Consider the following 20,558-nt stretch of genomic DNA (forward strand, 5'->3'; position numbering starts at 1 on the left):
ACATCCTGATTGTAGACACCCCTCCTCGCAGCACCCCCTTACATGTCCTTCCTCTCTTATGCCCCTCCCCTTCTCCTCCAAGAAGGGGGATTCCCCCTCTGGGTGCCAACCTACTCTGGCACATCAAGTCACTGCAGGACCGAGCACATCCTCACTCACTGAGGCTAACAAAGGCAGCCCAATTAGGGGAGCGGGATCTATAAGCAGTCAACAAAGTCAGGGGTAGCTCTCTCTCCAGTTGTTGGGGGACCCACATGAAGACCAAGCTGCACATCTGCTACACATGTGGGGGGCGGGGCTAGGTCCAGCCCATGTGTGCTCTTTGGTTAATGGATCAGTCTTTGGGAGCCCCCAAGGGTCCAGGTTAGTTGACTCTACTGGTCTCCCTATGGAGTTCCTATACCCTCTAGGTCCCTCAATCCTTCCCCCAACTCTTCTATAAGACTTTCTGAGCTCCATCTAATGTTTGGCTGTGGATCTCTGCATCTGTTTCAGTCAGCTGCTGGGTGGAGCCTCTCAGAGGACAGTTACGCTAGGCATCCATTATGTAAGCATAACAGAGTGTCATTAATAGTGTCAGGGATTGGTTCTTGTCCACCAATGGGTCTTAAGTTGGGCCAGTTGTTGGTTGTTCATTCCCTCAGTTTCTGCCCATTTTTTTGTCCCTGCACTTATTGTAGGCAGGACAAATTTGGTGGATGGTTTTGTGGTTGGGTTGGTGTCCCTATCCCTCCACTGGGAGTCCTTCCTGGCTACAGCAGGTGGCCACTTCAGACTCCATATCCCCCACTGCTATAGGAGTCTCAGCTAGAGTCACCCTCAAAGACTCCCAGAAGCCTCCCCATCCCAGGTTTCTGGCACATCCTAGAGAGGCAGCATTACTACCTCCTCCAGGCCACCCCAGCACTTGCCACTTCTACCCACCCACTCACCCCATCTCACACCCTTCCACCCCTCCACCCCTCTACCCCTCCACCCCTCCACCTCCCAACTACTGATTTCTATCCACTCTCCGGGTCCTCTCTCAAGGCTTTCCCCAGGCCTGGTCAGCCCTCCCATCCTCTTTTCACCCTGTTCCCTCCCTCCATTTGCCTCCAAAGACTATTTTAACCCCTTCTGAGTGAGATTCAATCATCCTCCCTCGGGCCCTCCTTGTCATTTAGCCTCTGTGGATTGTAGCGTGGCTATCCTGGACTTTAAGGCTACCCACTTACAAGTGAATATCCCTAGCATACCTTCTTGGGTCTGTGTTACCTCACTCAAGATATTTCCTGGTTCTACCCACTTGCTTATCTGCTGGCTTTCTTGCCTTTGACCTATGATGGCATAGTACAGAGGTATTCACCTCATTCATGGCTGGGAAGTAAAATGAGATGGAGTAAGGAGTGGCCGGAGTTCCCTTATGCCCTTTAATGGTATGCCCCAGATGGCCTAACTTCCAGTAAGCCCCACCTACTAGCACCACATTTCGGGGGCCAAGAACATAGGAGACTTCAAGGGAAATAGCAGATCCAAACTACAGCAGTACTCAGTAGAGAGTGGAGATGTACAGAGTGCCTGCTCCATGCCAAGAGCTGTTCTGGGGGTTATATATGGCATATGTTGAATCGAGTCTCTTTAAAATTCCTGTGAGCATCCTACTCCTATACATTGTGACTTTAGTTGGTTTCGAGTTTCTACATATGTAACTACATGACATTATACTGGAATAGGGTGAACTCCTAACCCAATATGGCTGGTGTCTTAGAGAAAAGGGAAATCTGGCCATAGAGCATCTACACAGGAAACAGGCTAGATTAAGCTTAGAGTCAAGAAACTGTGGGAATCCCAGGAGCCGTGAGAGGGAGGCGAGCTTCCCTCTGCCACTGTCTCAGACACCCAGCCTTCAAAAGAGTGAGGCAGTGAATTTCTGTTGTTCAAGCCACCGATACTGCAGTCGTTTGTTCTAGCAACCCCAGCAATCTTATACAATCCAGTCTCTCGTACTCTCAATAACTTCTTATGAGGTAGCTGTTGTCCTCCCATTTCACGGATGGCGAAGCCAGAAGTGCAGCAGCTAAGAAACCCAAACTGACAAGGAAAAGTTAGGAGAAAATTGGAATAGACTGAAGGAGGGAGGGGGGAGGGGAAATTGTTTGAAAGGTTACCCTGTGGGCTGGAATGCAGAGAAAGAATCAAAGGACAAGGATTTTAATACGGCCTGAGAAAAGACTGGTAGAAGGTCTGAGATCTATAAATAAACAATCATTATTTTCATTTTCAAATGTGTGAAGGTTTTGGATAAAAATGACCTTCTCTCAGGAAAGCTCCCTCACGTTTGATGCTTGAAGGTATTTTATCATATTTTGAACCTGAAGCCACAGTTCCTAAAAGCCCTGCTTTTCCAAGATAGGCTTCATTATTATTTGAAGAGAAGGACTAACAGTGGTCACTTGTTCCGTGAGTGTTATTCTGCGGGGTTTGGGTTTTATGCCCATGTGTTCTACAGATTTGCTTTTGGCGGATGAGGTAACACTTATTCTTTAAAAGTTTCCTATTTTTGCATCTTGCACATTGAGTGTCAAATATATGTACTCGTGTATATATTTGAGATGTGCATGTATACACATACACAGTAAGAGCACACACAGGACATAGCTGAAATACAAAGGCAGAGGCAATACACAGAGATGACAGGGCTCACTCTTCTGAGTGCTGCATATACATTATACCAGAGACAGTCACATGGTTCTGTATTGGCAATCAGAAGTAGGCAAGGATCCTGGGATGAAGAACTGGAAGCTCATGGTTATAGGTTCTGCTATCAGCAGAATCATAGTTTAACCACAGGATACAGAAGAGTTCTGTTGAATTAAAACTATAGCTGCCCTCTAGGCAGTGGAATTCCTCCAGACAGGGCTAGCAGGTGAGCAGAGTTACCGTCTTGGGGTCCCCATCAGTAGGAAGTGAGGCTGCTTTGATGCAATGGACTGGGGGAGATTAAGAGTAGAACTTGAGAAGCCCCAGTCAGTGCTTCCTGGTTTCCTTGCTTTCCTTTGGTGAATAGTAACCGAGGAGAAGAAAGCAGAGCTACCTAGCCCAAGAAGGATGTTTTGAGTTCTCCAGGATAAGAAAGCCAAGTTATGAATGAGCCAAACCCCGTTAGGTGAGCTGCCATCACTAGGAGATGTGGGATCTGGGGACAGAAGGAATTAAGGAGCGATAGTGGAGCAAGAAAAATGCTGTTTCCTGAACACACGTGGAAAAGTGGATTTGCCTCATATTAGTAAGAGGCCTCACAAATAACTGTGGCACTCAAATCTCCCCTCAAGAAAGACTTGCTTGGTCGTCACCGAAGTTTAGGAACTCTTTCTCAATTGTTGTGGACATTGTCATGAAAAAAATTACCCACTGGGTTTCTGCCTGGTACCTTTCTAATCATGCCTATTGGGAGCATTCTATAAGTCCTTTATTTAACTGCTGCAGGAGGCAGGCATGATAGCTCCTATCTGTGGTCCCAGCCTTTGGGAGTCAGTGGCCGGGAGATAACTGTGAGTTCAAGGTAAGTCTGAGCTACATAGCAAGACTCTTTCAGAGAGCCAAGTAATAGCAAAACCACTGCTGGTTTATGCCCACCGCCTGTCTGTGCACTCCAGTGCAAACATGGCAGGAGCCGTGTGTGATTTTCTAATAGCTATTTCATCCAGAACAAGACGAGTCATATTTCAGATTCTCCTGGTGCATGCTTAGATGTCTGCAGCATCACAAATGTCTGGGCCGCTAATAACCCTGCAGTTTGTATCTAGGGGAGCTGAAGCAGGTTGACTCCGGAACTCTTTCTTGATTTATGGCTGATCCTCTCTTTATCTGGTTGTAATCACCGTGTAAGGCTGACAGTACAACTGTAGAGCTGGCATCACTTCTCACAAAAAGGGCAATCGTTACGATAAATCTTGTGGTTTTAGACGAACGAAAGTGACCTTGACGGGCCATGCAAAGAATCACTTAAGTAACTCCTTAAGTAAAAATGTATTGTTGGGGGATGGGGGAGATGGAGCTTGCATGCATGGGGCTCTGGATTCAACCCCTATCATCAGAAGGCTAATAAAAGGCAGCCACGGAGGTAAACGTGTGCCTAAACTCCCAGCACACACTCACCTGAGACAGATCAATCAGGAGTTTGTTTGTTTTGTCTGTTTGTGTTTCTGCTTTTTTCCAGGCAGGGTTCCTCTAGCTATCTCTGGCTGTCCCGGAACTCATTATGCAGACCAAACTGGCCTTGAACTCAGAGATCCATCTGCTTCTGCCTCCCTAGTGCTGGGATTAAAGGTGTGTGTCACCACACCCAGCCCTGTTTGTTTCTAACCTGGGCTATATAGCAAGCTGAAGGCCAGCCTGAGCTATGTGACAAGACCAAGTCTCAACAAAACAAGAACATTGGCTTGAAAAGAAAAAGCCATTTTCACAGTCACAGAAGGTGCTGCAGGCCTGCAGCCTGCAGCTGTGAGTGCCTCAGCTCCCAGGCAGCCAAGCAGCGTGACTCAAGGGCCTGCCCATGTGTGTTTGGAGTGTGTTTGGTTTTGAACCCAGGGACAAGGAACTGAGGTGCATATTTTACATATCAAAGCAGACATCACCTCCAGGTTCTCCCAGCATCCTTTGGTCTCTACCTGGCATACCCTGCTCCCAACCCTGAACTTTCCAGCCTAGGGGATAGGCTCCCCATCCCACAAAGTATAACCCCTTAATAATGCAGACATTTTGGTGTCTCCTCTCCACTCTCTGCATGCTCACCCTTTTTCCCTCTCTCCCTGTCTCTCCTTCTCTCTCCCTCTTTCTGTCTGTCTGTCTCTGTCTCTCTCTCCCCCTTTCTCTGTCTCTGTCTCTCTGTGTCTCTTTGTGTCTCTCTCTGTCTCTCTGTCTCTGTGTCGTCCCCCCCCCCCCCCCCCGTCTTGGTCCTTGGGGCCAGTGAACTCACCAGCAGAGAGCAAGTTCCCAATAAACCTGCCTTTAATATATTCTAATCTGGTCTGACTGAATTGCTTCTTTTCGCCTTTGGAGAAGTAACCTATCAGAGTGGAGTGCAGTTCTTTGTTCTCGGGGCCTCCAGTTGGAGTAGCAGAGGTCTGGTCAGGTACACACAGTAATGAGAGTGCTCATCTGTTCTCCGGGCAGCCACAGCTCTTTAACAACCTTGTTGCTCTCATGTTTAATTGACCAGTTAGTTCCTGGAGAACACAGATTCAGCCAATTCTGCATAACAAACAACCACAAAACCTCAGTGACAAAAAGACACAGCAAGTCTGGCTGGCTGTGAGTCAGCAGCCAGCTGCAGCAGCGGTTATCTGAGGTGTCACTCAGGAGTCCTCAGTTTCTGCTGCTGCTGTTGTCCCAGGTTGTCTGACACGTTTGAAAGACAACTGCCGTGAGCTGGTCTCGATGCCTCAACTGGGACAGGCAGTGTTTCATTTACCAACAGACTCATCTTGGCTGACTCCTCTGCGGTAAAAGGCTTCCAGAACGAGTTGAAACAAGCAAGGCCTCCTAAGGTTTGCCTTGAAGTCTTGCATCACCGCTTCTGCTGTGTTCTAATGGGCTGAAGAGAAGCTCAAGGCTACCTCAGTTTTGTGGAAACCATGGCTTGATGAAAATGTGAGAGCTGAGGTAATGTTTAAGTTTTAATGGCTGTGCCTGAGAAATTCATCAAACAAAAAAGCCTCTAGCCTGTTGGCTCCTTGTCCAAAGACAGGTACTTCCTGAAACACCGGAGGCTGTTTGTGTGGGATGACAAGCCACATGCTTTCCTTCCCTAAACACGTTTGTTTGACCTAATTGCTCTGGATGTGCTTCATCCCATGTAGGCAGGCGGCGTGTGGGCAGGAAATACGTCAGGAAGTACACATGTAGAGGTGGGCGGTACTCAGGCAGGAAATATGTCAGCATATATGCCTGCCCCTGATTAGACCTGATAGGAAAGATGGCCTTATGGGTTTGCCTTTATAAGTCTCGGCAAAAACGAGACTTGGTGCCATTTTCAGGGAACTCGGTAATGGACCTGGCCAGACTCTATCATCCTGACCAGTATTAAATTAAAGCTCTCATCAAATTTGGCTCAAAAATTGTGGTAGGGGTTTTGCTCTTGACCCGTGGAAATGAACAGAAGGTCTGAAGAAGAACATTTGGAAGTTAATATGGAGGTAGGTATGGGAAGTGAGGAATATTTTTACAGTAATGTACTGAGGGGGGATTCCCTGAAGTGAAATGCAGTGTACTAGGTTAGTGGAAATTAGAACCTTCTCAGTCTGTCTGTCTGGTTTTGCTTTTTAGTTTACTATATTGCTACTCTTTTCCCCAACTCCTTGATGTGTGTCTGTCTGTCTGCTTTTGCTTTTTAAATTATTATTTGTTTTTTGAAGACAGGGTTTCATATATCCCATGTTGGCCTTGAATTTGATATGTAGCATATAGGACGACCTTGAACTTCTGATCCTTCTGAGTGCCGGGACCTCAAGTGTATACACATCAAGTATATACAAGTGTATAACATGCCCAGTTTCTGTATTTCTAGGGATCAAACCCAGGGCTTTCTGCCTGTTAAGAAAGCACTGTGCTAACCAAGTGTGAGAAGCGTGTAGTGGGTGGGCCTCTCTGGTATGTCAGTACGCGTGGACCTTTCAAAGTAATACCTAGCACCTGGTCTTCAGGTCTCCCTGTCCCACTATGATAGAGAGACCCTTCACTGTGGTGGTTTGAATAGGAATGGGCCCCATGGAGTCATGTGTTTGAATGTGTGGCCCACAAGTAGCACTTTTAGGAGGTGTGGCCTTGTTGAAGTGGGTGTGGCCTTGTTGATGGAAGTGGGTCATTGTGGAGGTGGGTTTTGAGGTCTCATTTGCTCAGGCTAGGCCTAGTGGGGCAGTCTCCTTCTGCTGCCTGTGGATCAAGATGTAGAACTTTCAGTTCCTTCTCTAGCACCATGTCTGGCTGCGTGCCAACATGTTTCCCACAATGTCAATAATGGACTGTTAGCTAGATCCAGTTAAATGCCTTTCTTTATAAAGGTTGCCATGGTCATGGTATCTCTTCACAACAATAGAAGCCCTGACTAAGACATCCACCACATGCTCAGCGGCAGCCAAGTGGTCCTGCTATGATAGATTGAGCTTCTCTGAAACCAGAAGCTAAAATAAACTGTTTCTCCCTATGGAGACTTGCATGAGAATGGCCCCCATAGGCTCATATATTTGAAAACCTGGTCACCAGTTGGTGGAACCTGTTGGAAAAGTTTAGGCTATATGGCATTGTTAGAGAAGATGTGGGCTCTGGGGTTTCAAAAGTCTATGCCGGCCTAGTAGTGGTGCATACCTTTAATACCAGCACTTGGGGGGCAAAGGCAGGTGGATCTCTGTGAGGTTAAGGCCAGCCTGATCTACAGAGCTAGTTCTAGTACAGCCAGGGCTACACAAAGAAACCCTGTGTGGAAAAAAGTAAAACCAAACCAAACATCTATGCCATTCGGTTGGGATAATCTTTTAGTACACTGTGTGAAGGTGTGTCTCTCTCCTTCCTCACCTGCCTAAGATACCTTGTGATTGGTTTAAAAAAGAGCTGAACAGCCAATAGCTGGGCAGGAGAGGAGAGGAAGGACTTCCAGGCAGAGATAAGAACTCTGGGAAAGGGGCTGGAGAGATGGCTCAGTGGTTAAGAGCATTGACTGCTCTTCCAGAGGTCCTGAGTTCAAATCCCAGCAACCACATGGTGACTTATAACCATCTGTAATGAGATCTGATGCCCTCTTCTGGTGTGTCTGAAGACAGCTACAGTGTACTTCTATATAATAAACATAATAAATAAATTTAAAAAAAAAGAACTCTGGGAAAGAATGAGGCATGGGAAATTAGCCAGTCAGATGGGAAGAGACTGGCACTGGGAATGAGGCGAGGTAACGGGCCATATGGCAGATGAGAATAAATGGGTTAATTTAAGGTTAAGAGCTAGTTGGAAGCAAGCCTAAGCTAGGGCCTAAGCGCTCATAAATTAGAAGTCTCTGTGTCATTACTTGGGCGGCTGGCGGGCTGAGACAGTCCTAGGATACCATTCCCTATCTCTCCCAGCTACTCTTCCAGCACTACGCCTGCCTGCTTCCCCGCTTCCTGTTATGACTGTCCTAGTTAGTGTGCAATTCTTGTGAACAGACACCGTGGCCACCGCAACTCTTAGAAAAGAAAGCATTGGGGCTGGGGATTTAGCTCAGTGGTAGAGCGCTTACCTAGGAAGCGCAAGGCCCTGGGTTCGGTCCCCAGCTCCCAAAAAAAACAAAAAAACAAAAAAACAAAAAAAAAAACAAAAAACAAAAAAAAAAACATTTAGTTGGGGCTTGCTTACAGTTTCAGAGGTTTAGTCCATTACCATGGTGGGTGAATGGTGGCACACAGGCAGACACGGTGCTGGAGAACTAGCTGAGAGTTCTACATCTGGATTCACAGACAGCAGGAAGAAAGAAACACTTGAAACCTCAAAGCCCACCCCCAGTGACACAAGACCTCCAACAAAGCCACACCTACTCCAACAACCTCACCTCCTAAGCCTTTCTAATAGTGGCTGTTGACTAGGCACTCAAATACCAGAGACTATGGGACTATTCTTATTCCAACCACATTCTTACTCAGACCGTAGACTCTAGCCCTCTGGAACCGGGAGCCCCAAGGTAAGCATTCTCTTTTATAAGTTGCCTTGGTCAGGGTGCAACAACAACAAAAATTACCTAAAACACCTGCCTTAAATTGTTCTATCAGATATTGTCATCATCACAACAACAAAAAAAAAACTAATGTGCTTTCATGAGCCCACGATCCGGTGTTAATCACTCTTAATATCCTGCCATGTTTTGAAGATGCCTCCTTTTAAATCCAATATTCTAATCTGTCTGCCCGTTCTTACTCTTTCCTCTTCAGCAGTAACTTTTATTTCCAGTTACTTTATATTTAAGTGAGAGGACTTAGACTCTTACTTTCAGCAGAAAAAAAAAAAAAGAAACATTATGTTCCTCTAATCATTGAACAAGTACCTATTCTGTTTCTATTTGCCCGACACTGTAACAACTCAGTTAAGATTGTGCCTACAGCAGATTGGCTTGTAGGCATTCTCTTGATTAGTGATTGATGTTGGGGGTCCAGACCACTGTGGGCAGTGCCACCTTTTGGTCCTAAGTCCTATGAGGAAGCAGGCTGAGCCCTCTGTGGTTGGTGCTTCAGTTTCCAGGCTCCTACCTTGACATCTTGCCCTTTCTCTCCTTAGCGTAGAGCTTTTGACTGAGAGTTGTAAGATGAAATAACCTTTTCCTCTCCAAGTTGTTTGTGGTCATGAAGCTTTACCGTAGCAACACACACACACACACACACACACACACACACACACACACACACCATAGTAAAAACAAATAAATAAACACATCTTTTTAAAAAAAGAACATTTTCCTCCGAAACGCGTGTACTTTTTGATAGAAACATTTTTAATACCTTACAGCTTTAGAGATGAATTGTGTTCCTGTCTGAGCTCATCCCATGTTTCTTACAACTCTCCTTCTGTGCGCAGGCTCTTGTGCACTTGGGTAGTGCATTAGTCAGGGTTCTCTAGAAGAACAGATCATAGACTGAATCACAGTCTCTTTGAGGGCACACTTAGAAACCTGTAGACTATGTGCATCTGGAGCTGGTCAACTTTATCACCGAGTGCATTGTTGTCCTGCACTGAGTTCTAAGATGCTAGAAGGTGATTAATCTTCTCAGGGAGCTCAGTCCTTTCCTTGGTCAGTTTATCCGGAGACGCTGAAGTAATTAGTCACCACCATCATTTTCCTTATTTTTCCACAAATTTTTAAAAGTTTTATAAACAGGGTCACCAAATCTGTTGCCTCTCACAACTGGTAAATCAGGATAATCAAGTGCATTTTTCTTTCCTTAAGTTTATAAAATGGTTTACACCGTGGGTTTTTAGTACTCTCTTCCAGGAGAGGCATCAGTAACTGAAGAGGCGTCAGTAACCGAGGGTGATGGCAAATTGAAAAGACTATTCAGATCTTTTAAAGATTTTACTCTTATATTTCTGTTGCTCTAGAACCACGTCTGATACCAAAGTCAGGGTTCTCTAGAGAAGCAGAACTTATATAATGGATATAGATTCATGTTATATTCATTATATAAGTTAGTACATATACATATAGTAATACATATTATTTCACATGATATAGTATCTATCTCCTAGTTTTTTATTAGTTCTTTGTGAATTTCACATCACGCACCCCAATCCCACTCGTGTCTCCCTCCTCTCATACCCACCCTCCATCTTTGTAACCTACCCCTCAACAGAGGAAAAAAACCTCTTTGTGGAGGCTATAGTGTCCCACAGTGTGTCCCACAGTATTCCCTTTTGTCCACATTTCTTTGCTTGCAAATATTCGTTGCAATGTCTCATTCATCGGTCTGGTATGAGACCTCCCTCTGGCTTCTGCTACTCTATCAATCCTGGAATCCTCACTGGGTCTCCTCTCAGATATCCCGTTGTTGCCCTGTGCCATGGAGATCTTGTAGCATTGGATCTGTAGGACCAGCCTCTTCATGCACTCCAGCAGTTCATCCATGGAGCAGATGTTGGGGTGGGGCCAACTCAAAGCCCTGGGGCTGGGCTTGAGAGGTGTCTGAGCTGTTCAGCTCGCTGGCTCTCCTGCTTTCACGGCCTCGGGGCCAGCTCACCAGCAACCCTTAACTACCAGGGCCAGCTCTACCCTGCTGCCTCGGTGAGGTACAGGGCCTGCTCTCCCAAGTGTTGCATCTGGTGAGGGGCATGGCCACTCTCACTCTCATGACCCTGGGGCCAGCTCTCTCACCTGCCACTGGTGGTAAGGGCAAAAGAGAGGAGAGTGGTCTCTCCCTCACCTGTGCTACCACACAGCAGACAAGAGGCAGAGCCAGCTTCCTCTCCCACATTCACACCCTCAGGGCTGGCTCACCTGCAGCCCCCACATCCAGGGCCAGCTTTCCTGCTCTTTTGACCCCAGAGCCACGTCTCCTGTCTGTGGTGAGGGGCAAGTGGAGAGGAGGGTATCCTCCCTCATCCACGATACCACACGGGAGACAAATGGTAGGCCAGGTCTTGCATGCTTACATCTTCTAGGCTGGCTCAAAACGCTAGCACGGTACTGCTCGCTCTCCTGAGTACAGCGGCTGGCTAGGGGTGGGGTCAGCTGTCCTGTTCTCATGTCCTCAGGGTCAGCTCTTCCAGATGCCCAGGTGAGGGCTAGGGCTGGTTTTGCACGGCCCTCTGGCATCAACATGTTCCTGGGAGGTAGCCCAGACAAGGGACAACTGGTCTTTGGTGGTAACAGCCCCCTGCTGCCACAGGACCATGGATCCAGACATGGCCCCGAGTGGCAGCACAGGCCAGGGCCCCACCATGGTCCCAGGGGGCATTACCAGCTGCTTACATCAGGCTGGTCCTCACTAACTTTGAGTCTCCAGTTCTGCCTCTCCTCATTGTGCCCACAGCATTTTGTTTCTCTTTCTCTTCCCTTTCTCCGCCACTTTGCTCCTCTAAGTGGTGCCTGGGATCTCTGAGTGTCTGAGGTCATCTCACAAGTGGTCTCAGGAGTGCTATGTCCCGCTCACACATTATGTATGGTGCTGGGCAGGGGTCATCTGGGGCATGGTCTGCACCAGCACCCCCTCACCAGGCCTGTGCACCCAACTGGTGGTAGTTTTAGGTTAGCTCCTTGTCCAGGCCCCATGGCTCTGGTCTGGTGGTCATCTAGGTTATTACTAGTCTACCGTGGCTGTCTACCAGTGGAAGGTTCAAGAATCCAGTAGTTGAACAGTCTGTGAGGCTGGATGTCTCAGATGGTCTTCAGTATGTACTGGAATCCCAAAGTAACAGGCTCTAATGCCAGTGAAGGGAGGGACCTGCTGTGAGAACAAGCAAGCGGGAGCAAGCTTCTTTCTTCGATGTCCTTGATAAAGGCTGCCAGCAGAAGGTACAGCCTGGATTAATAGTGGATCTCCCACATCAAAAGATCTAGATTAAAAGTGGGTCTTCCCACTTCAAATGATCTAATAAAGAAAAACACCCCTCACAGGTATACCCAGCCTCTTGGGTTTTAGTTAATTCTAGATGTAGTTAAGGTGACAAGCAAGAAAATCCAACACAGGCAGGTAGTTGTCACACCATTGGTTGTCTTATAACTCCTACCTGACCTTTTTTCCTTTTTGTTTCTGTTTTCTGTGCTTTTGTGGTGAGGTGTTTACCTTTAAATAGCTTTACTGAAATATATAATTGATATACTAAGAAAATTGACTTTCATTATCTGCAACATACTATAATACTAATCTCTTTTTATTTTAGAAATAGACCGTCTTAGTGAGTCAGAAGGCAGACAGCTTACCAGAAGTGTGGTCACTATGACTTTTAGGAGTTTGCTCTAGTGACCTACATTAACAGGCCCCATGTCTCAAAGGCCCCAACACCTCCCCAGACAGTGCCATCAGCTGGCACCCATGGGGTTAAACACGTGAGCCTGTAGTGACACTTTTCATTCAGGTCACACCATAATACTCCCCGTGTTCTTGGCCAACTTGACTGGATTTAGAGGCAGTTTAGACTCCTGAGAGGCTGAAGTGAGGAAGGAAGACCCACCCAGGATATGGACGGCGTGCTCTGGGAGCCAAGTGTAAAGAGAGGGTCAGCTGAGTGTCAGCGTCTCTGCTCTTTGCTGCCGAACCTGTGGAGATGTGAGCCCAGCTGCCTGCTCCCACCACTGAGGACTGTACCACAGTAGACTCTTGAGCCAGATTATGCTCTTCTTCCTTGACATCGGTTTTTGCATTTCGTCACAGCCAACAAGAAACATAGCTAACACTCCTCCACTCCTGCCTGTTGCTGGGAACCACTTAGCTGCATTTTGTCCCTGTAGGCTAGCTATTCCAGACATTTAATATAGGATCCCATATCATAGGAATCTTGCCTTTGGCCTCTTTAACTTAGCATAATGTCTTCAAGGTCCGTATACGAGATAGCATATACCCATCCTTCAATAGTTATGGCTGAATAGTACTCCATCATGTGGCATTTTGTTTATCTGGTCAACAACAGATGAATGTTTAATTTCATCTACTTTTAAGTTATTAAGAAAAAAGCCACGGAGAACATTTATGTACAAGGATGTGATCGACTATAATTAGAATCGACTGTTTCTCTCAGGAATTCAATGGGAATGGTAATTGCTGTGTTAAATGATAATGCTGAGCTTAATTTTTTGAAGAATTGTCAAACTGTCCTCCGAACTGGATAAACCATTTTACATGCCCTAGACATACATGGGCACCCCCATATAATACGATAGCTATCCCCATCATCTGTTTGTGTTATGATTTAAAGAAATGTAGCAATTAGAATAGCTGTCATATGATTTTTTATTTATATTTTCCTAAGAATGAAAATAAGCACCTTTCCCCTCTCTCCCAACCTCCTTCTCTGTCTCTGTCTCTGTCTCTCTCTGTCTCTTCCCTCTCTCCCTTTCCTCCCTTTCTTCCCTTTCTTGCTACCTCTTGCAATATAGCACAGGGTGAACTCACAATCTTCTTGCCTCAGCTCTCTGAGTACTGGGATTACAGTCATCTGCAATTATACCTGTATTCTTTTATATATTTGCCTTCCTTTCAGAATTTGAAGAATGGTATTTTAAAAATTAATAGTCACAGGCATTAATGGTCTTTTATTTTTAATTTCTCACCTGTTTATTTATTGCATACATGTGTGTATACATGTGTATGGGTATATAAATACCATGGTGCCAAGGACCAGCCTCAACTTGAAGAGGGGGTCGTGAGGAAGGGGTGTTTGGGAGTGGCAAAAAAACAACAAAATCTGTCGGTGCCAGCACCGACCTGGTACCGAGAATCGGGCGAAAGCCTACGGGATGAAAGAAACACACATACACACACACAGGTTATCGTGTCAAGCCAGGAGAGGAAGAGAGGAAGAGAGGAAGAGAGGAAGAGAGAGAGAGAGAGAGAGAGAGAGAGAGAGAGAGAGAGAGAGAGGGAGGGAGGGAGGGAGAGTGGAAGATGGGAAGGAAGAGTGAGAGTGAGGAAGAAGAGTGAGAGTCTCCTGTAGCTTTATTCACCACTTATATACCCAAGTCTCCAGGTAGAAAATAACTGGGAAGCACAGTGGGAAACCCTGGCTCGTGACTACCTGGCTCCTGACTTCGGTAACAAAAGACCAACTACGAGACCTGAATTAATTAGGGAGAAATCCCAGAAGACCAGCCTAAATCTCAAGGATAAAGGCTGAGGAAGTAAAAGGCAGAAGTAAATTGACCACCACCCAGGTGTGGTCCAGGTGTGTCAGTTCCACATGCATCAGCCGGGCTCAGCAGAGGTCATGCAGTGGAGATATCGGGTGTTTACTACTTGGTCTTTTCTTCCTGTGCCGTAAATACATGGGAGAGGCCTCTGTCCAACAATCCCATGACTTTTACTGTGGCCATGCAGTTACAAAGCGGCCAGGCCCAAATCCAATATGGCACTACAAAAATCAATCATGGGTACAAGCTGACAGCTCTGTGTACTGCTCAAGATAGCTCCCTAGACAGCTCTCTACCCAGGATGGCTCTCTGCTACAGACAGCTCTCTAGTGCTAGAAAAAGATCTAAAATCTCTCTGGATAGCCCAGAAAACCCACTAGACAAATTCCAAAAGGAAATGATGCTAAAAAAAAATTCTAAAAGAGCTGTATTCACTCTCCAAGAAGTTCTCTCTGGGTAGAGCTCTCTCTTGCAGACCTAAGCCCAGTCTTTTATTTACATACCAATTCAGTCATTTACTCCAGTTTCCCTTTTGATTATCCCATGAATCAGCACTTTATGACCTTAGCCCCTTGATTCTTAGAAAGAGACAGCAAGTACGCTTTTTTTTTAAACATAGCAAATTAATTTGGAGACCTATTAGCCTTTGTAAACACAGACAATGAGTTAGCTGGGTAGGATCTTGCTCTGAGATCACCAGACCCACCACCACACCTGGGCCTAAGTTTGCTCTGTCCCAGGCTGACCTTGAACTCAGAAATCTGCCTGCCTTTGTAAGCAAAAACAATAAGTTTAGCTGGGTAGGATGTTGCCCTGAGGTCACCACTCCCCAAATCTCTTTATCTCCTTCCTTAGTATCTTTCTGACAAGCTGGCTTAACATGTTCTTTCAGGTCAGTGAAGCCCCTCGTAGTCTTCAAATTGCATCCTTATATTTTTTTCATAGTTGAGAAGTTCTGATTATATATTTTTGAACTCATGTTTTCAGAGTTGTTTCCCACAGTCTTAAGGGCATTCCTGAGGGTTTCAGCAATTACCATTTCGCTAAGGACCTTTAGACACACCCTCACCTCCTGGACTCCTGCTATTTCTAATTATCATGGAGTCATTAACCTTGGCAGGGAGAACATCTCCTGAAGAAAGAACATAAAATAAATTATATACATTATTATAGAAACAGACCTTAGTCTAGTAACCTTCAGCACTCATGGAGGCCCAAGCACTGCTAGCTCTGCTCCAGGGGTGGGAACTGTGTCATGATGTCCTTTCTGCAGTGGCCACGTAGGTCTTGACACCACAGGGCATGTATATAATCAGAGGACAACTTTTGAGAATTATCTTCTCATTTCCTCATGTAGGTCCTGGGCATAAAACTCAGGTTATCAGGCTTTGTGTGTTGGCTCTTGAACATCTAATTTTAAAAATGAAACTAATTTGTAATTTTTTATTTGTATTTTTGTGAGTGGATGTGTGCATCTGAATGTGTGCCCTTGTAGGTCAGAAGAAGTGTCAGATCCCCTGTAAGTGGAGTTGCAAGCAGTTGTGAATCACCTAATGTGGATGCTGTGAAATGAGCTCCAGTCCTTTGCCAGGGCAGCAAGCATTCCTAACCACTGAGCTATCTCTCCATCCCTGAACGTGTCAATTTTTTTTCTTTTTCTTTTTTTTATAATTTTTTAAGATTTATTTTATTATATATATATGTATATATATATGTATATATATATATATATATATATATATATATATATATATATATATATATATATATATATATATATACTGTAGCTGTCTTAAGATATACCAGAAGAGGGCATCAGATCTCTTTACAGATGGTTGTGAGCCACCATGTGGTTGCTGGGAATTGAACTCATGACCTCTGGAAGAACAATCAGTGCTCTTAACCACTGAGCCATCTCTCCAGCCCAACATGTCAATTTTTAAATTGGATTTTTTTTTTATTTCTAGGTTAAACTTTTCATAGATACTTCTATTTCGTGTGTGTGTGTGTGTGTGTGTGTGTGTGTACACATGAATATATAACTCTGTGGAGGTCCACACTGTGAGTCCTCTTCATCTGCTCTTTACTTTGAGCTGTTGGAGTCTCACTGAAATAGGCAGCTATGGAGCCCCAGGAAGGCACCTATCTTCATTTGGCACTGTGGTCTGGCAGCTCTATACCCAGCCTTTTACCCAGGTGGTAGGACACAATCAGCCTCCTGCTCGTGTTGGCAGTACCTTGATGTCTGAGCCATACTCCCTCTTGTCTCAATTCTGATTTGGAAATAGTTTTTTCTACCTTTTTACTCAAGATAAGTCTTGATTTTTGCTACTAAAAAAGAAAAGCTATCTTCATAACTGTTATGAAGCCTTCTGACCCAAGCTTATGACTGCAACACTGTCACAATGTTCTGATCTTCAGTGAGGAGGGCACATTTGACCCTGTCACTAACACACTTAGTACATATGGAACCCCTAAAGACCTGGCTAGATTTATTTTCCCCTCTTAGAAACTTTAAGTTTTACAACATGAACCCTTGAAGCCTGCCGGGGCACATACCACATGTGGATTTTTGGAGATTTCCCAACCTTCTTGGTATACAGATAAAAAATCCTATAAGCAGAGATTCTGGTTTTGTTAGCAGTCAAGTTCAGGAAAGTCTGCAACAATGTATCAAACACTAAGACATTCAGAGTACTTCTAAATACTTCCAAACACCCTGGAAGAGAAAAAAGTAACTTCATTTTAAAAGATTTTATTTTTATTTTATGTGTACAGGTGTTTGCCCGCATGTATGTTTGTGTAACACACAGCATGCTTGGTGCTGTAGGAAGAGGGGATCAGATCTCCTGGAGCTAGAATTATGGACAGGTCCTTTGTAAGAGTGACAAATGTGGGGCTGGGGATTTAGCTCAATAGTAGAGTGCTTACCTAGGAAGCACAAGGCCCTGGGTTAGGTCCCCAGCTCCGAAAAAAAGAACCAAAAAAAAAAAAAAAAAAAAAAAAAAAGAGTGACAAATGTTCTCCCCCCTGCCCCCCAGAGAAACTAAGGTATTTTATTTGAAGGAACAGAAATTAATGCCAAGAGTGCAAAAAGTTGGAATGTTGGGAGGCAAGTCTGAGTCTCCAAGTTAACTTTACTGTTTTCCCATCCACTGTGACACTGAGGACAGAGTTATCTTTCACACTGACACAGTCTTCTCCAAATGTGTCCTGGAGCATGACCTCCAGCCTCTTACTGTAAACGATCATCTCTAGAGTCTCAGAGACTCTGCACCGCACCTTTCTTTATTTTTGGATTTGATTGAACTTCTAACACCACAGCAGTCTCTATGTCAGCATACATGTCATTAGAGCCACTGGTTCATCAGCCACTCCAGAACCAGCATGCCTGGCTCCTGCAACACAGTGATGCTTTTGAACACCTCCAGAGCAGGCTTTTCTTGAATTTCTAATTCTTCTACATCACCCATCAATTTCTGGAGCTGGTAATAGAGCAGGTAAAAGGATTTAGTATATGGGATGGCTTGGGTCTGTCTCACAGTGCTCATGGCCAGGTCAATGTAATTGGAAAGGTCACAGGGAAAGAGTATGTGATCATTAAAGTTTCTTTTAGCAAGAATTCCAGAGACCTGCTGGCCCTGTTCTGGTTTCTTATCTGCTGAAACGCCCATGACCTTGGCAAGTTTCTCCCCCATGAAGTTCAGGGCCACAGTCTCTGTGTTCCAAGGACTGTGAACCTTGATGTGAACTTCATCATTATCTTCATATTTTTTGGATCAGCGCTGCTTTCAGTCTGTCTATTTCATTCTGTTCCCCATGGACTGAAATCACATGTGATGGCTTCAGAGCATGAATAAATTCACTGGTTTGCCAGTAATCTGTGCGAGCAGAGAAAGAAATGTAATCAACTGACATTTTCAGTGGCAACTTCTGTCCAGGCATGGTAGTGATTTCTTCAGGTTCAGACATGATGTGCTTGGCAAGTATCCCTTCTGCACAGTACCCTGTGACAATGACACCATTCCTCTTATGACACCACTACCTTTCAAACCGCTCTCTGGATACGCCATTTTGAATCATACCTGGTGAGGCATTACAACACTGAGGCCAATATCGTCGAAGTGATCCATGCTCTTGAGGTTGCTGATGTGCTCGAAAACGAAGGGGTTGTTGATGTTGATCTGCTTCCAGATCTTGCCATTCATGTCATTCGCATAGGTCTGGTACACGGCCATGCACTTCTTGCCAGAGGCAATGTGTAGTAAATGGGGATGTCCTGCAGCTCTGGGTGATCCTGCCAGTACTCATCTAGAATCGGGAGCAGTTCCTGAGCTCTTCCGAGAACAAGAACAGGAATGAGCCCTCTGCCCCTTTGTTGACAATGTTGTGCACAGCATTGCAGAATCGTGCTTCTTACTCTTCATGCTTCTCATAGATATGGGTCCCATACATAGATTCAACGATCAGGATGTCTGACTTAATATAAAGGTATTAAGGAATTTCAGCGGCCATTAGGTGTCTGACTTCTTGTCTTGAGAAATCACCTGTATATAAAATCTTCACACCTGCAATCTCTATCACAAACATGACTGCTCCCAGGACATGACTGGCATGGTAACACCAGAACTTGATTACCTCAATTGCCTTAACTTCATGGAAATTGATGGCTTTGACTTTGTTCATGCTTTCTTCCAAGTCTGTCTCAGTGTGCAGCATGTCATCTGCCGATATGTTGCTGACTTTGACATAATCTGAGAGGAGCCATCTATAAATAGCTTTTGTTGCATGGGTCATAAACATCCATCCTTTGAAACTTGTCTTCTGAAGGAACCAGGCAGGGCTTCACAGTGGTCCAAATGGAAATGACTGATCAATAGAAGGTCTATCTCAGCTAGGTTGTTGGGGTCAATGTAAGGAAGAGCATCCATTCCTTCCAGGACAGGGTAGATCCCACAGTCCAGCATGATTTTCCTTCCTTTGAACTCCAGAATAATACATTGTGAGGTTCGAGTTGGACCTCTATCGGGACCCCTTGAATAAGGCAGCGATCAATGCAAAAGCAAGAAGAGTTTTATTGTTCCAGCATGCTGGGGTCTCCCCACTTCAAGACAGAGACAACCCTGAATAGACTAACAGGGAATTATATACCTTTGATAAGGGCAGATTTCAAACAATAAAGGCAGATTTCAAACAATAAGGGCAGAATTCAAACAATAGTAACTAGGCAGGGTAGTATTGGTGGGGCGAAGTGACCTTCACACTGACTCGTGGTCAGTGGACTGTTTGAGACCTCCCAACAGGGTCGGTTGGGAGTCACAAGTGGCTTTGTCTGATAGTTGGCTTACAATTGTTCCAGGAACTAAGCTGGCTCTACTCCTCCTGGAAGGGAGGGGTCCTTGTGCTCAGAGGTTTGTGGTGGAATTTTCCCACTGGCCTTAGATTGACCCCAACTCTGGATCTTTCAGCCTTCCACTTCTTACCCAGCTCCAAGGGGTCAGATCAGTAGTTGGTTGCTCTCCTCTGCAGGAATTGCAGACATCCTGGCAGTCTCGGGAGAAGTGGGGGATCATGAACCTGTCACCGCTGCAGTCTCTAAATTCAAAGCACAGCCACAGCAAACTCGCAACAAACAATTTTAACCACTGAACGAAGAGACTGGCTAGTGTGGCAAGCACAGCTCAGGCAGGCCTTATCCTTTTCTCCTATTCCCTCTACCTTGCTAAAACCCATTAGATTACATTCCTAAAGCTAGCCACCAAGGTCTATTTCTCTTTTGGCCACTTCCTCCTCCTGAGGTTATCAAGTCCAGCTGTCAAGGTATTAAAGTCCAGCAATCAAAAGCCCCCGTTGGGTCACCTAACCAACATGCTCAATCAAAATTGAACACCTCATCCTAACATGGGGTTTCCCTTTGTACTTTTAGAAACTGCCATTTTCCTATGTGCCATGTCTGTCTGTCTCTATCCAGAGGCAGTCCTTTGTCCCCAGGAACAAATATCCCTTCCACCTCTTCCTTGTTCTCTTCCCATTCTCCCTCTTCCTTTATTTCCTGTCTTTGTCCCTTATCCCTGACCTCTGCCCTCTGGAGAAAATGAATCTCCTTTGTGCTGAGAACTTGGTCTGGGGGGCCTTGAGCCAATATTTTCCCTTATATTGAGCAATCTTTTCAGTCTTTAAGGCCACAGAGATTTCATATTGCATTTTCCCTTTCTTTTCTTTC

At 45.3% G+C, this 20,558-nt stretch overlaps 1 protein-coding gene and 1 pseudogene across 1 annotated transcript in view; one reads left to right on the forward strand and one right to left on the reverse strand.

Moving 5' to 3' along the window:
- The first annotated feature begins 6,003 nt into the window (after window positions 1-6,003).
- The window catches only part of Sh3d19 (SH3 domain containing 19), a 181,707-nt gene continuing 167,152 nt past the window's right edge, over window positions 6,004-20,558 (forward strand). Inside the window, exon 1 of the mRNA XM_087619553.1 lies at window positions 6,004-6,176. The gene's annotated coding sequence lies outside the window, so the exon portion shown is untranslated. The remainder of the gene's footprint in view (window positions 6,177-20,558) is intronic.
- On the reverse strand, window positions 17,883-19,959 carry Cpsf3-ps1 (cleavage and polyadenylation specific factor 3, pseudogene 1; annotated as a pseudogene).

This window comes from Rattus norvegicus, chromosome 2 (genome assembly GCF_021556685.1).
Source record: "Rattus norvegicus strain SHRSP/BbbUtx chromosome 2, alternate assembly SHRSP_T2T, whole genome shotgun sequence".
Taxonomy (NCBI): Eukaryota; Metazoa; Chordata; class Mammalia; order Rodentia; family Muridae; genus Rattus; species Rattus norvegicus.